At 35.9% G+C, this 15,093-nt stretch overlaps 1 pseudogene; it reads right to left on the bottom strand.

The window, feature by feature from the left end:
- Positions 1-221: 221 nt before the first annotated feature.
- Positions 222-5,875, bottom strand: LOC114409272 (annotated as a pseudogene).
- Between the last annotated feature and the right edge of the window lie 9,218 nt (positions 5,876-15,093).

Genomic DNA, 15,093 nt, shown 5'->3' with positions numbered 1-15,093 from the left:
TAATTATTTCTTGTAATGTTTTACTAAACAAGTGGGATTAAATTATGACTGCCCTTTTCTATTTAATATCTATTTGTCTATATGTAGAGAGCACTGGGAAAATCGTCAACAAGATTATATTATCTAGAGTGGAAATTAACAACCAGATAATATGTATGCATATGGACATGGTATTGAGTGACATTTAAAATTGAAAATCACAAGATAGGCACACAGATTACTTATAACGTTAATATTAGTTCGCTTTGAATCCTTGAAAGGAAAGATGCTACAAATTAAATGAAATCCAAACCCCATACTGAACTTGTTTTAAGTTGATTTCGATTGTTGTCACTCAAAAGAACTTGACGAAACATATTATGATAATTAAGAAATGAAGATCCATCTTTGTGAATGGTGGCATCTTCTGCCAGTTTCTTCCACTCCAAGGCTTTCTTGGTCAACTCTTCCCCCTTCTGCCCCTCCATCAACTCCCTCACAAACCTCTCAACTCTATCCCTCGTAACATCACCTTCTATCTGCATCCCAGCACCCCATTCCTTTCAGCAGAATCGACAATTAGTCGGTTGCTCCGCAAAGAAAGGCCAGCATATCATTGGCACTCCATTGCACAAACTCTCAATGGTTGAATTCCAACCTGACAACAGACCTCTATCTTTAGTCTCTGACACAATTCGTATGGAAGAACCATGTTTTCTCCATCCACAAGATCAGGTCTAATGACCCACAAAAAGGTTTTGCCACTGTTAGCAAGTCCCCGCGCAAACTCAATCAATTGATCACTCGTCATGACTGTGATGCTCCCAAAGTTCACGTAAACTACAGAGCTGGGTTCATTGGTGTCAAACTATTTTAGACACTCTCTATCTTCCTTCCAAAGGTTCGACCCAATTGTGTTTAAGTCCTCATCCGTGACATGACTCAAGAGTAAAGTTAGGGGGCCAATGGGGTACACAGGAAGCAAAATGAACGAAAGTGGCTCCAAAACATCGTGCTGTAAAGCTTCTAATGTGTTCAAAATGATTGCAGAAGCATACTTAGCTCTCCCGAAATCCTCCTGCAAAAACTGCAGCATAATGTCTTGTGGGTCTGTGGTTCTGAAGAAGCTTGGTAAATCTCAACAAAATTTCTTTGACGCCAGGTAACCAATCGATGGCAGTCTCCAAATAGCCATTTGTTATATCAGTCGACTCTGCAAGCATAGGCATGCAATAAATTGAGTGCATTTATGAATTCATGTTATATGGAAAATCACGTTGCAACATCAGTTAGTATAATATTTATAGATATTTAGGTCTTTAATTTCATGTTAAGAAATTGATTTTGAATACACGGTCAATTTTGAGTTCAACAAAAAAAAAACATCAAAAAATAAATTACTTTACTCCAAAATTAATTTTAATAAAAAAATTTCATCTTAATCGATTCTGTTAATCCTCGTTCAAACATACACTAAATTCATATTAAAATATTTAATGTGTTTCATGAAAGAATAAAAATTAATAATCTCTCTATTCAAAATTATATGATGTTTAAGATTTTGACATAGAAATATAATTAATTTTTTGAATTTTTAAAGAAAATATTAGATAGTTTTTAATGTCTTTTATTTCTGTAATTAATAACTCAATTATTCTTTTTATACACTACTCCCATGTTGATTAAGGGCAGTCTTTAAAAAAAGTATTTAATGTAGTATTAATTTTATCTAAAAACATGTACTTTTGAACAATTTTTTCTCAATATAATATGAAATGGAGAAAGTATATAATATTCCTCTAGACTCGTATATAAATAAATATAACTAATTTTACATATTAAGAAAGTTAATTGACACAGTTATTTTTAAAATATCTTTCATTATAATTTATAAATAAAAAGGAGTCATTGAAAATAAAATTAGAATTAAGTAATGATTGATCTAAAAATAATCCTGCCTAGGTTAGTTTTGCTATTCTTAGCCGGTCCCAAGCCCGGATAAAAGGAGAGGGTTGTGTTAGGCTTTCGACGGTCAACGTAAAACTTTGTCGAATCTCTATGACATGGATCAATTACGTAATAATGTGAATGCTAGGTCGTTGCCCGGAAGCAACGCGCTGTATGGCTCGAGTACAGTGTCAAAAGAGCAAGGGCCGCTGCATCGCCGCCCGGATGTAGTGAAAAGTAAGCAAGGGTTCCCACATTTTCGTGAACGAGTGTGGGTAAAGAAGCTAGTTCATGACAGGACGATTCGCTTTGGTACATGGAATATAGGCACACTTACTGGAAAATCTATGGAAATAGTGGATGTTATGGTGAGGAGGAAGATCAATTTTATGTGCCTACAAGAAACTAAGTGGACAGGTGAAAAAGCGAAAGAATTAGACAACTCGGGATTTAAGTTGTGGTATACGGGAAAAATCAGATTAAGAAATGGGGTAGGGATTATTGTGGACAAGGAGTGGAAGAAGGATGTCAAGGATGTAAGAAGAGTAGGAGATCGTATCATAACCTTAAAATTGGTAGTGGGACAGGACACCTTTAATGTTATTAGTGGGTACGCACCTCAGGTTGGGTTAGCAGAACACTTTAAGGTAAAATTTTGGGAGGATCTAGAAGGGGTACTTCAGGATATACCCCAAGGAGAGAAAGTTTTCCTAGGAGGGGATCTCAATGGACATGTAGGTAGCGTGGCTAGAGGTTTTGAGGGGGTGCATGGGGGTTTTGTCCTAGGGGAGATGAATGGGGAGGGTAAATCCATCTTGGAGTTTTCGGAGGCTTTGGATCTTTCTATAGCCAATACATGGTTTAAGAAAAGAGCGGAACATCTTATCACTTACAAAAGTGGAGGGACATGTTCTCAGATAGATTTCTTCCTTATCAGGAAGTCTGATAGGAAGTATTGCTTGAACTGTAAAGTTATCCCGGGAGAGAGCTTGACTACCCAACATAGAGTTTTGGTCATGGATGTAAGAATTAGAGATAAGGCAAAGAGAAGAAATCCTATGGTAGCACCAAGGATCAAATGGTGGCACTTGAAGGGTGAGAAACAAGGAATCTTCCAACAAAAGATATGGGAGGGATGGTGTGGACAATCACAAGGAAGTGCAAATGATATGTGGAACAAGATGTCCCAAGAGATTATTAAAGTGGCTAAAGAGACGTTGGGTGAATCTAGAGGTTTTGGACCTAGGGGTAAAGAATCGTGGTGGTGGAATGAAAGTGTTCAGAGCAAAGTTAGAGTAAAAAAGGAGTGTTTCAAGGAGTGGTCTAGGTGTAGAAATTCTGAAACTTGGGATAAGTATAAGATAGCTAGAAATGAAACCAAAAAGGCGGTGAGTGAGGCAAGAGCCCAAGCTTTTGACGGACTATACCAAGCTCTAGGAATCAGGGACGGAGAAAGATCTATATATAGGCTTGCTAAGGGTAGAGAGAGGAAGACTAGAGATTTGGATCAAGTAAAGTGTGTTAAGGATGAAGAAGGCAAAGTCTTAGTGCATGAAAAAGATATCAAGGAAAGGTGGAAGGCGTATTTCCACAACTTATTTAATGATGGATATGGATATGACTCTAGCAGTCTAGACACAAGAGAAGAGGACCAGAACTATAAGTACTATCGTCGGATTCAGAAACAGGAAGTAAAGGAAGCGTTGAAAAGAATGAGTAACGGTAAGGCGGTGGGGCCAGACAACATACCTATTGAAGTGTGGAAAACTCTTGGAGATAGAGGTCTTGAGTGGCTCACCAAACTCTTTAATGAAATTATGAGGTCAAAACGCATGCCGGAGGAATGGAGGAGAAGCACGTTAGTGCCAATCTATAAGAACAAGGGGGATATACAAAATTGTGCAAATTATAGGGGAATCAAGCTCATGAGTCATACCATGAAATTATGGGAAAGAGTGATCGAACGGAGATTAAGAAAGGAGACTCAAGTTACTGAGAATCAATTTGGTTTCATGCCGGGAAGGTCGACCATGGAAGCGATCTATTTATTACGGCGGGTGATGGAGCAATGTCGCATGGACCAACAAGACTTGCACTTGATTTTTATTGACTTGGAGAAAGCGTATGATAGAGTGCCTAGAGAGATTTTGTGGAAAGCTCTAGAGAAGAAAGGGGTTAGGGTTGCATATATTCGAGCTATCCAAGATATGTATGATAGGGTATCGACTAGTGTTAGGACACAGGGTGGAGAGTCAGACGATTTTCCCATCACAATTGGTTTGCATCAAGGGTCAACCCTTAGCCCCTACCTTTTTACCTTAATTCTGGATGTCCTCACGGAACAAATCCAAGAGATAGCGCCGAGATGCATGCTTTTTGCAGATGACATAGTCCTCCTTGGAGAGTCGAGGGAGGAGTTGAATGAGAGGTTGGAAACTTGGAGACGAGCTCTAGAAACACATGATTTTCGCCTAAGCAGAAGCAAATCGGAATATATGGAATGTAAGTTCAACAAAAGAAGGAGGGTTTCTAACTCAGAGGTGAAAATAGGAGACCATATTATCCCTCAAGTCACACGGTTTAAATATCTTGGGTCTGTAATACAAGATGATGGAGAAATTGAAGGGGATGTGAATCATTGCATTCAAGCAGGATGGATGAAATGGAGAAAAGCATCGGGGGTGTTATGTGATGCAAAGGTACCGATCAAGCTAAAGGGAAAGTTTTATCGGACTGCGGTAAGACCGGCGATTTTGTACGGAACAGAATGTTGGGCGGTCAAGAGCCAACATGAGAATAAAGTAGGTGTAGCGGAGATGAGGATGTTGCGGTGGATGTGTGGTAAGACTCGACAGGATAAAATTAGAAACGAAGCTATTAGAGAGAGAATTGGAGTAGCGCCTATTGTAGAGAAGATGGTGGAAAATAGACTTAGGTGATTTGGGCATGTAGAGAGAAGACCGGTAGACTCTGTAGTGAGGAGAGTAGACCAGATGGAGAGAAGGCAAACAATTCGAGGCAGAGGAAGACCCAAAAAGACTATAAGAGAGGTTATCAAAAAGGATCTCGAACTTAATGATTTGGATAGAAGTATGGTACTTGATAGAACATTATGGCGGAAGTTGATCCATGTAGCCGACCCCACCTAGTGGGATAAGGCGTTGTTGTTGTTGATCTAAAAATAATAATATTAAATAAGATAAAATTAATTAATTTTATTTATATTTAAGTCTAACTTAAAAGATGATTTTTTATTTATTTATACGTGAGTATATATGAGTCTAAAAGTATATTACGAGTTTACGACACCTTTGAGGGGTACAGGCCATTTTTGATTAGTTGACCATGGTGAAGGTAACACAAGAGCCCACAAGCGCTTATGATCCAAAAAAAGGCCTCAGGAATGCCGAGTTCTTTAGCAGCAATTAAGGTGAAACTCATGACACCGTCAGAAACTATGCAACTAACAGGAGGGACGTGTTAGGAGTCGTTGAGTTTGGCAAGGAGGTTCCTAAACGGAGCTAAGCATGTTTTTCTCAGGGACTCACAAAGGGTAGGTGTATCCTCCTCATCAGACTCTGGTAGACCGTCAGGGATTGTTTCAAAACGAAAGGAAAGGAAGCCGTTGAGGGAATATGGACCCTGGGATTTGAGAAGACGTTTGTGGTTAAACTCTGTGTTAACGAAAGGGATCTAAAAACCCTTGAAATGGAGAAGCTTTGCTAGTTTGAGCATTGGAGTTATGTGGCCTTGACCTGGGTACGGAATACAAACTGCATGAGGCTTCTCAGCTGTAGTAATATCCGAAGAATTCATTTTTCTGTTGATATTGATATGCATGCTTCTGTTTGCTCAAATTTATAAGTACTGAATGAGAAAGTGATGGTGAATTGTGTGTGCTTTCTCTTATTATCTCGTGTATGGACGCAGAAACGGTGGATGTTGCTTATGCCAATATCCAAATAGAATTAGCTCATCACGGATTTGGGTCGAGTGGGACCCATAAAAGGAAAAGAATTACGGCAAATTTCCCCATCTGGGGTTGTTTTAGAAACTATTTCCCCAGATGGGGTTGTTTTTAAGTTATTTCCAAGAGGGGGCAGCTTTGAACGTGAAAACCATACATGCAGGATCCAAATCGTCAGAACCAGTGGCGAGTTTGGTGTCCTTGAGCAAATCGCCATTGACGTTGGCGATACGTGCATGCAAGTTTGAAATCGCCATTCGAACTGGCGATATGCAGAACGCTAGGGAACCGCCAGTCAAACTGGCGAGTTCCAATAGCTGAGGGTGCAGGGCTAGTCACAGGCCATGGCAGTGCAGCAGCGGAGACGCGTCAGTGCAGGCCAAATCGCCATTACCATTGGCGTTTTGCCTTGCACATGGATCGTCAGCATGACTGGCGGGTTGCCTTTGCTTGAAAATTTTGGCCCTCTTCCATTATAAAAGCAGAAGCTCCGAGAGTGCACAGCTGCGCTTCCTTCCTTTGCTTCCATTGCTTTGCTATTCTTCTTCATAAGTTTCTCCATTAGACTGGCTGCGTTCTTCTTATTTTGTTGCTGTCTTTTGTTTTTGGTAAGTATTTTTGAATGATAAATATTTATTGTGTATATATATATATATATATATATATATATATATATATGAATGGTAAATATTTTGTTAATGTTTGTAGGGCTGTGCTTTGTTTCACTCCTTGTACGTGGTTTCTCTCCTCTTTTCCTCTTCATATTACGTGACTTCTCTGTACTTGGTAAGTGGTTCTTAACTTGGTAACTCTAGTTGATAGGTTAATATTATTTAAGTTAGGTTTTAAAAATAATATGTTATTAGTTGTGTTATATATATAGATATATGTTAGGTTAGTTATAGTTAAATTGATATATATTATTTTCTTTAATTGTAGTGGTATATTATGATTTAAGTTAGGCTCTTATGATTTGGACGTTATATATATAGATATATGTTAGGTTAGTTATGTTACAAATTTGAGTTGGTATATTATGATTTGTACGTTAGTTGTAGTGGATTTATTAAAATGATTTTGTTAAGATTTTTTAAATTTGTATGTTATTATTTGTGATAAAATTATTTGTACGTTAATTTTAGTTGTTATGTTATTATTATTTGGTTTAGATTTATTAGGTTTGTATGATATTATTTGTATTTTATATATTATATTTTAGGTATAGTTAGAATGTGAATATTATTTAATTGACTTATTTATAGTTTTTATTGAAATATATGATATTTTATTAATTGTATATATATATATATATATATATATATATATATATATATATATATATATATATATGTTCTTTAAATTTTTTATTCCATGAAATTTTTTTGATTTAATACCATTTTTTGTGTATAATAAAAAAATATGGTCATTTAATTAAATTTATGTACGTATTTTAATATTTAATTTTGTTATGTATAGAGTATTTTAGTTAGTAAATTAATTTTTGTTCTGTTAAATTTATGTACGTGTTTTATTTTATAATTTTATTATGTACGTATTTTAATTTGGTCATTTATTTCAATTTATGTTGCTATGTTAATTTTTAATTTTGTTATTTAAAGAGTATTTTAGGTAGTATTTTAAGTTTTTTTGTGTAAAATTTATGTACGTGTAACAATTTTTAATTTTATTATGTATTTTAATTTGGTTATTTATTTAAATTTTTGTAGTTATTTAATTTTTAATTTTGTTATTTGTAGACTATTTTAGGTAGTATTTTAAGTTTATTTGTGTACAATTTATGTACGTGTTTAAATTTTTAATTTTGTTATCTATTTTAATTTGGTCATTTATTTAAATTTTTGTAGCTATTTAATTTTTAATTTTGTTATTTGTAGACTATTTTAGGTAGTATTTTAAGTTTATTTGTGTAAAATTTATGTACGTGTTTAAATTTTTAAATTTGTTATGTATTTTAATTTGGTCATTTATTTAATTTTTTGTAGTTATTTAATTTGTAATTTTGTTATTTGTAGACTATTTTAGGTAGTATTTTAAGTTTATTTGTGTAAAATTTATGTACGTGTTTAAATTTTTAATTTTGTTATGTATTTTAATTTGGTAATTTATTTAAATTTGTGTAGGTATGTAATTTTTAATTTTTTTATTTGTAGACTATTTTAGGTAGTATTTTAAGTTTTTTTGTGTTAAATTTTTGTACGTGTAACAAATATATGTATTTTAATTTGGTCATTTATTTAAATTTGTGTAGCTATTAAATTTGTAATTTTGTTATTTGTAGAGTATTTTAGAACATTTAGTTAAATTTGTGTACGTATTGTTATTTTTAATTTTGTTATTTGTTCAAATTGATGTATTTTGTTATTTATTCAGATTTTAATTATGTGGTATGTATATTTAATTAATTTTTTCTAAATGTAGTTAATTTTTTTAATGTAAAATTTTTGTTGTCAATTTTTTGTATTATATTTAACTTTACAGTATCAATGACATCTTCGTCATCATCTTCATCTAGTATACACATTAAGTCTGGTCCAATAGATGGAGACGTTTTATGGTTGCAACCTAAACATGTTTCCGAACATGTTTGGAATGGGAAACCAGATCGAAAACTACATATCAGACGAGCTATACCCATCTATCAAGGACAAGAAGAAATACCAGAGGAAATTATTCCTCTGCTTCGCCAATCAGGATTTTATTGGATAATGAAAATGGAGTACCTAAAAATTAATTCTTCATTAATTACATCCTTGATTGAAAGATGGAGACCCGAGACACACACGTTTCACTTGAGATGCGGAGAGGCTATGATTACTCTTCAAGATGTGTCAGTCTTGTTAGTACTGAGGGGACACCATTAATTGGTCAGACTAATCTTGATTGGCTGAATTGTGTGAAGAATTATTGGGAGTCAGACCACAAGAAGGTGAACTTCAAGGCAGTGTGGTCAAATTAAGTTGGCTGGCTCACCATTTTTCAGAAATAAATATCCATGACGGTAACGTAGAACAATTACAAAGGTTTATCCGTGCATGCATCCTCAGATTCATAGGAGGAGTTCTATTTGTTGACAAAAGCAGCAATAAAGTTTCCCTAAGGTACCTCTAATTTTTACGGGACTTTGAACAGTGCAGCACGTATGCATGGGGACCTGCCGTGCTTGCTTATTTATACAGAGAGATGTGCAGCGCCACCAATTACAAAATAAAATCAATCGGAGGTATGTGCATCTTAATCCAAATGTGGGCATGGGAACGTTGCACGACTTTGGCTCCAAAGAGAACTCCTCCTATAATAGAAAACAAACCACTCGGACACAGGTTAGTTGTTTTGAAAAAAAATTCATTTGAAAATAATCAATAATGTAACGCGTCGGCACTAACTATTTCATATTTTTTTTGTAGGTGGCTGTGACGTGGAAACCAACATATTGGCAATAATGATCTAATAGTTTTCCGTCGCAAATTGGATATCATGAAACGACATGAGATAACAAGATCATCATGTATTCGTTAAATAATAAATAAAATGTCATGGTTTAAGATAAATTAACAATTGTGTTATTCTATGCAGTTTCTGTGGGAGCCTTACACAGCAACTGTTATGTCGATGTTGCCTCCCATTTGTTTGGTTGGCAGTATGGCGTGGTGCGCAGTGGTGCCACTCATTTGTTTCCATGTTGTAGAGTGGCACCAACCGGATAGAGTGTTGCGACAATTTGGAATGCAACAACCTATTCCGGAGTCTCCTTCGCAACCATGGAATGTCCATGGGCCAACACTGAAAGGCAAACAAGATGAAAATTGGTTCCAGCTGTTGGCCCCATTTATCAGTCAGTGGAATAATCGAGCTGAGTTTAGGGTCGACGTTTATCCTCGACAAGAGGGCCTATTGAGTTTTAACTCGGATTACATGGTGTGGTATAGGCGCAAAACAAAAATGTTTGTCGACCCAAACAATGCAAACACGGCTACATTGATATTTATTTCTTTTTAATTATTTAACTTCAATTTATTTTTTAAAGCATCGACATTAATTTCCTTATCCTAATAATTGTAGGGTGAAGTTGCCGAGACATTGCAGTATATGGTGTCACCACAAGGGCGAAACACATGGACAGTTGATGATCTCGTGCCATATGTGGAAAAGTTAGCGATTTTATCCCAAGAGCAAGAGAGGATCACTGAGCCTGTGGCACATGGTCCAGCATCAGAGCGTCGATTTCCCCCACAATAGTTTGACATGCTTCAGTCAAGCGTTGAAACTCGAGGTTTTGACAGACGAAGGGTGATTGTTCAAGCGGAAGATTTTTCCCAACAAATGGAGCAGCGTGGCCATGGAATGTATTGCACGCCACCAACATTTTCTCAGTATCCTTCGTAGATGTATCAATATCCTTTCGAAGGCCATGACACCGATATGTCTGCAAGGGAACATTCGTTTGGTGGTGTTGCGGAAACACATCCTCATTTTTCATGGCTGACCATGACCCCTTCGCAGCAACATGATGCCCCAATGGCAACACCTAATGCCCCATTAGCTCCGCAATGGGATGTACCCGGAGCAATACATGATATGGGTGACTTATTAAATGTTGATTTGCGTTACGAGTTTTCTGCAGAGGCTGAGCAACAAGGGCGGAGACAGCGCGCAAGAAGAAATCCGGATCGTCAAGCCCGAAGGTGGGATCGACCATGTGGCACATCCTCGCGCCATCACGGACACCATAATGACTGATTTTGATGTCTCTATTTGAAATTTGTTTTGTATCTTTGTAATTTGAATTTCAGACTTAATTTATGGTATCTCATTGTACTTGTTATGGAATTTGTTATTGAATTGCGTTTTCAATCACAATTTGTTATTGAATCACCATCGCGGACACCATAATGACTATTTTTATGTCGCGCATCAAACTAGAATAATAAATAAAGTCATACAACAAAATTAAAGTTGACAAATACAGAGTTAGGGTTACGGGTTATGAGTTAGGGTTAGGGTTTATGAGTTAGTTGTAGGACTTAGGGTTTATGAGTTGGTGTTAGGGTTATGAGTTAGGGTTAGGGTGAAGGGTTAGGGTTATGAGTTATGGTTATGGTTTATGAGTTAGTTTTAGGACTTAGGGTTTATGAGTTTGGTTTAGGGGTTATGGGTTAGGGTTAGGTTTATGAGTTAAGTTTAGGGTTTATTAGTTAGGGTTAGGGTTTATGAGTTAGTTTTAGGACTTAAGGTTTATGAGTTAGTGTTAGGGTTATGAGTTAGGGTTATGGTTATGAGTTGGGGTTAAGGTGAAGGGTTAGGTTTATGAGTTAGGGTTAGGGTTTATGAGTTAGTGTTATGACTTAGGGTTTATGAGTTTGGTTTAGAGGTTATGGGTTAGGGTTATGAGTTAGGGTTATGGTTATGAGTTAGTAATCATAATGACTATTTTTATGTCGCGCAACAAACTAGAATAATAAATAAAGTCATAACGAAAAATTAAAGTAGACAAATCAAAATAAGTAATGGTAGTAATCATAATGACTATTTTTATGTCGCGCATCAAACTAAGTATATGGTTTAGGTGTAGGGTTAGTGGATAGGGTTTAGGGTTATGGGTTAGTGTTTAGGGTTTAGGGTTAGTGGTTAGGGTTTAGGGTTTAGGGTTAGTGGTTAGGGTTTAGGGTTAGTGGTTAAGGTTTAGGGTTAGTGATTAGGGTTTAGGGTTAGTGGTTACGATTTAGGTTTAGGGGTAGTGGTTATGGTTTAGGGTTAGTGGTTACTGTTTAGGCTTAGTGGTTAGTGTTTAGGGTTAGTGGTTTAGGTTTAGGGTTTATGTTTATGGTTTTAACTAACGAATTCATTGAACCCCACAAATACGTCATGTACAAAAGGCAAAATGTTTTTAACTACCGAATTCTTTGAACCCCAGAAATTCAATACATTGAATAGAACGTAAACAAATACAAGTCACTCATGAGGTAACATACATAAATCAACGATTTGAACAACTCCCATGCTCAGATTGCATTGGACAGCGACGCCTGTTATGCCCTTCGGCTCCACATCTACTACATTTTGGTCGGTGCTCAGATGGTTCGACCCAATCCATCTCATTTCTTATCCTTGTTGATTTTGGCCGACTTTTCGCACGAATTGTAGTTGGGTCAGGGATAAGTGTCCATGCGTCATCAGAAGGAGGAATAGCTGCTTCATTCCCAAGAGGCCACCATTGTGCGGAGTAAGCTTTTAAGATGTGCTCGTTTGTATAAACAACATCTATATATTGGTAGTAGTTCATGCTCACGTAACCACAAGCTGCAATAATGTGTGAACATGGATAGTGAAGCGTAGAATACCTTCCGCATTGACAATGACGACCATTCAAGTTTACTGCCCACTTTTGTCCGCCACGTTGCGTTATAGGGTTGAAGCTCTCCTTTACTTCAAACCTTGTGGAGTGGATATCATACACGCGAACGATGTGCGTACAAGCTTGTTCTTGATTTTTCCTCAGTTCTTTAACAAGCTTTGAACAATATACTTGGCCTTCATTTAACTGTCTTTGGGCTTGGCGGCCACGCTCAACAAAGTACTTTCGACACCTACTGTACGTTGATTTCACCAATGTTGTTATGGGAATGTTGCGACAATCCTTTAAAACCTTATTGATACATTCTGAGAGGTTTGTTGTCATGTGGTCATATCGACGTCCTTCTCTATCGTAAGCCATCGTCCATTTTTCCTTTGAGATGCGATCAATCCATGTTGCTATGGCTGGACTCAATTCACGAAATTTTTCTAAATTTTGATAAAAATTGTGCTTGCATGGAGTGTAGGCTGCATAAAATTAGTTATGAATAACAATTTTAAGAATAAATGAAAGTAAAATAAACGTGACCATCAAATATGAAATCTTACCCAATTTCTTCAACTTTTCTTTTTGTTTGGCATTATTGAATTTTCGATTGAAGTTGCTTGCTATGTGTCGCACACAGTAGACATGATAACCGTGGGGAGGTTGTCACCCAAGTGCTTCGTTAGCGACAACGGACTTTATACTCGCGTGTCGATCAAATATCAGACAAATACCATTTTTATCTGTGACAAGTTCATGCAAGTGTGCCAAAAACCATGACCACGCTGTCAACGTCTCACCTTCGACCACCGCGAATGCTAGAGGAAGGACACCACCATTTCCATCTTGTGATGTGGCCATTAAGAGGGTCCCACGGTATTTGCCGTACAAATGTGTGCCGTCAACTTGTATGATTGGCTTACAATACTTGAAAGTCTCTTTACATTGGCCAAAAGTCCAAAAAACTCTATGAAATTGGCGGTGTTCGCGACTAACCGTATTTCCAACGATAAAATCGTCATGTAGTATTTGAGAATACGATCCAGGAGAATGATTTTGCATGTGTGTTAGCCACGACGAAAGTTTCGCATATGACTCATCCCAATCGCCATATTCAATAGCAATGGCTTTCTGTTTCGCCAACCAAGCTTTTTTGTACGACACCTTGTACGCAAATTGACTGTTAATCCTCTCTTGAATCAAAGAAATTTTTATCGATGGATCTTCTCTGATCATGCCTGTCAATAGAATAACAAAATTTAAATGACAATTAAGGCTAAACAATAACATAATATGAACATAAAATACGTACCTACTACACAAGTGGCAATTAAATCTGAATCAAGTTTCTCGTGATCTTGGGTCATGGTCATATTGAGACATGTGTGTGGTCCACCCCATTGAGTGACTTTCCATGAATCAGTTTTTTTAGATAGAATTGCCCTCATGTAGAAAGGGCAAGGACAATCTGCATTTTTATTCAAGCAACAAACCACATACTTGTCCCATTTGTTTTCAACCACTTTGAAACTTTGATGCACCTTCATAACATATTGTTTGAGCGCATTCTTGACCGCATCTTTACTATCAAATTCCATGCCAACATATAATTCTTGGCCAACATTAAAAGTGGATGGCATCTCCAAACCACAAATGTCCTCCTCATCAGGATGGCTCCAGTTGATATTATTATAATGCAAAGCATCATTCCAAAATGGATTCTGAATTCCTTGTACACCTTATAGTCCAAAAAAAATTCAAATCATACTTATTTGGCATTAAATACAATTGTCGTGAAATAATAAATGTATTGAGTGAAGTATTTTTTAAGAGGAAATTATACCTTCTGTTGGGTGAACAATTCTTACTGGTGGAATCATTTCGGTGACTTCATTGTCTGTATCAGATATACCGTCAACACTATCTTCTTCGTCTAAAGACTCTTCAACGTATGAGTTAGACACAAGATAATCATCATCATCATCATCATCTTCGTCAAGATGTAAATTGCTCATATTTGTTGGCGGTTGTATGTCATCATTAGATAAATAATTTCCACATGATGTAACCGAATTTGCAGAATGAAACATTGAACCACCAGCCACATCCTTTTCTATGTACAATTCTAGAATTGACATTTCTTGTTGTTGTTTAAAACTTTCCAGCATCGTTTCAACGTCTTCGTCATCGCAAATTTGCAAGGCAATATATTTTCTTGACACTAAAAATCTACAACTGATAGCAGAAATAATTTCATTATTTTGTAATTTTACCTTGTCTCCAATTTTTTTCTTCAAAACATTGAAACTAATTCCACGTTTAATCTGAATCACTTTTTTACTGCCTTCAAATATTACACCATCATTATCTTCATATACCCTTCCATTGAAATACAACACTGTTATAACCGAATTCATCGTGTACCTACAAAAACAATATTTTAATTAATTAATCATAATAAATTCAAAATAGTAAAATGTAATCACAAAAATTATCTTCAACACAATTTGACATTAAAACTTTCTTCTATAAAAAATTTATTAACTTGAAATATTTTGGATGGTAAACACTTGAAAAAAAAATACGATTCCAAGGTAGTAACTTTAAAGCTCAAATAAACCATAAACAAAGTTAGTATTATTTATAAATAATTAATTTTCACAATAATAACTTCAACATACGTACTTCAAATAAATATAATGGGAAAAAAATTAAATTTTAAATATCGTTCAAGTTGAATGCAAATAAATTTTTAAGACATGCCAACAAATCATGAACATCAACCATATCTAATTAAAAAAATAATATAACTTTATATTAAAATATATTTCCACACTCAAAA

Source organism: Glycine soja, chromosome 4 (genome assembly GCF_004193775.1).
Source record: "Glycine soja cultivar W05 chromosome 4, ASM419377v2, whole genome shotgun sequence".
Lineage (NCBI taxonomy): Eukaryota > Viridiplantae > Streptophyta > Magnoliopsida > Fabales > Fabaceae > Glycine > Glycine soja.
This window is presented reverse-complemented; position numbering and strand designations above follow the sequence as displayed.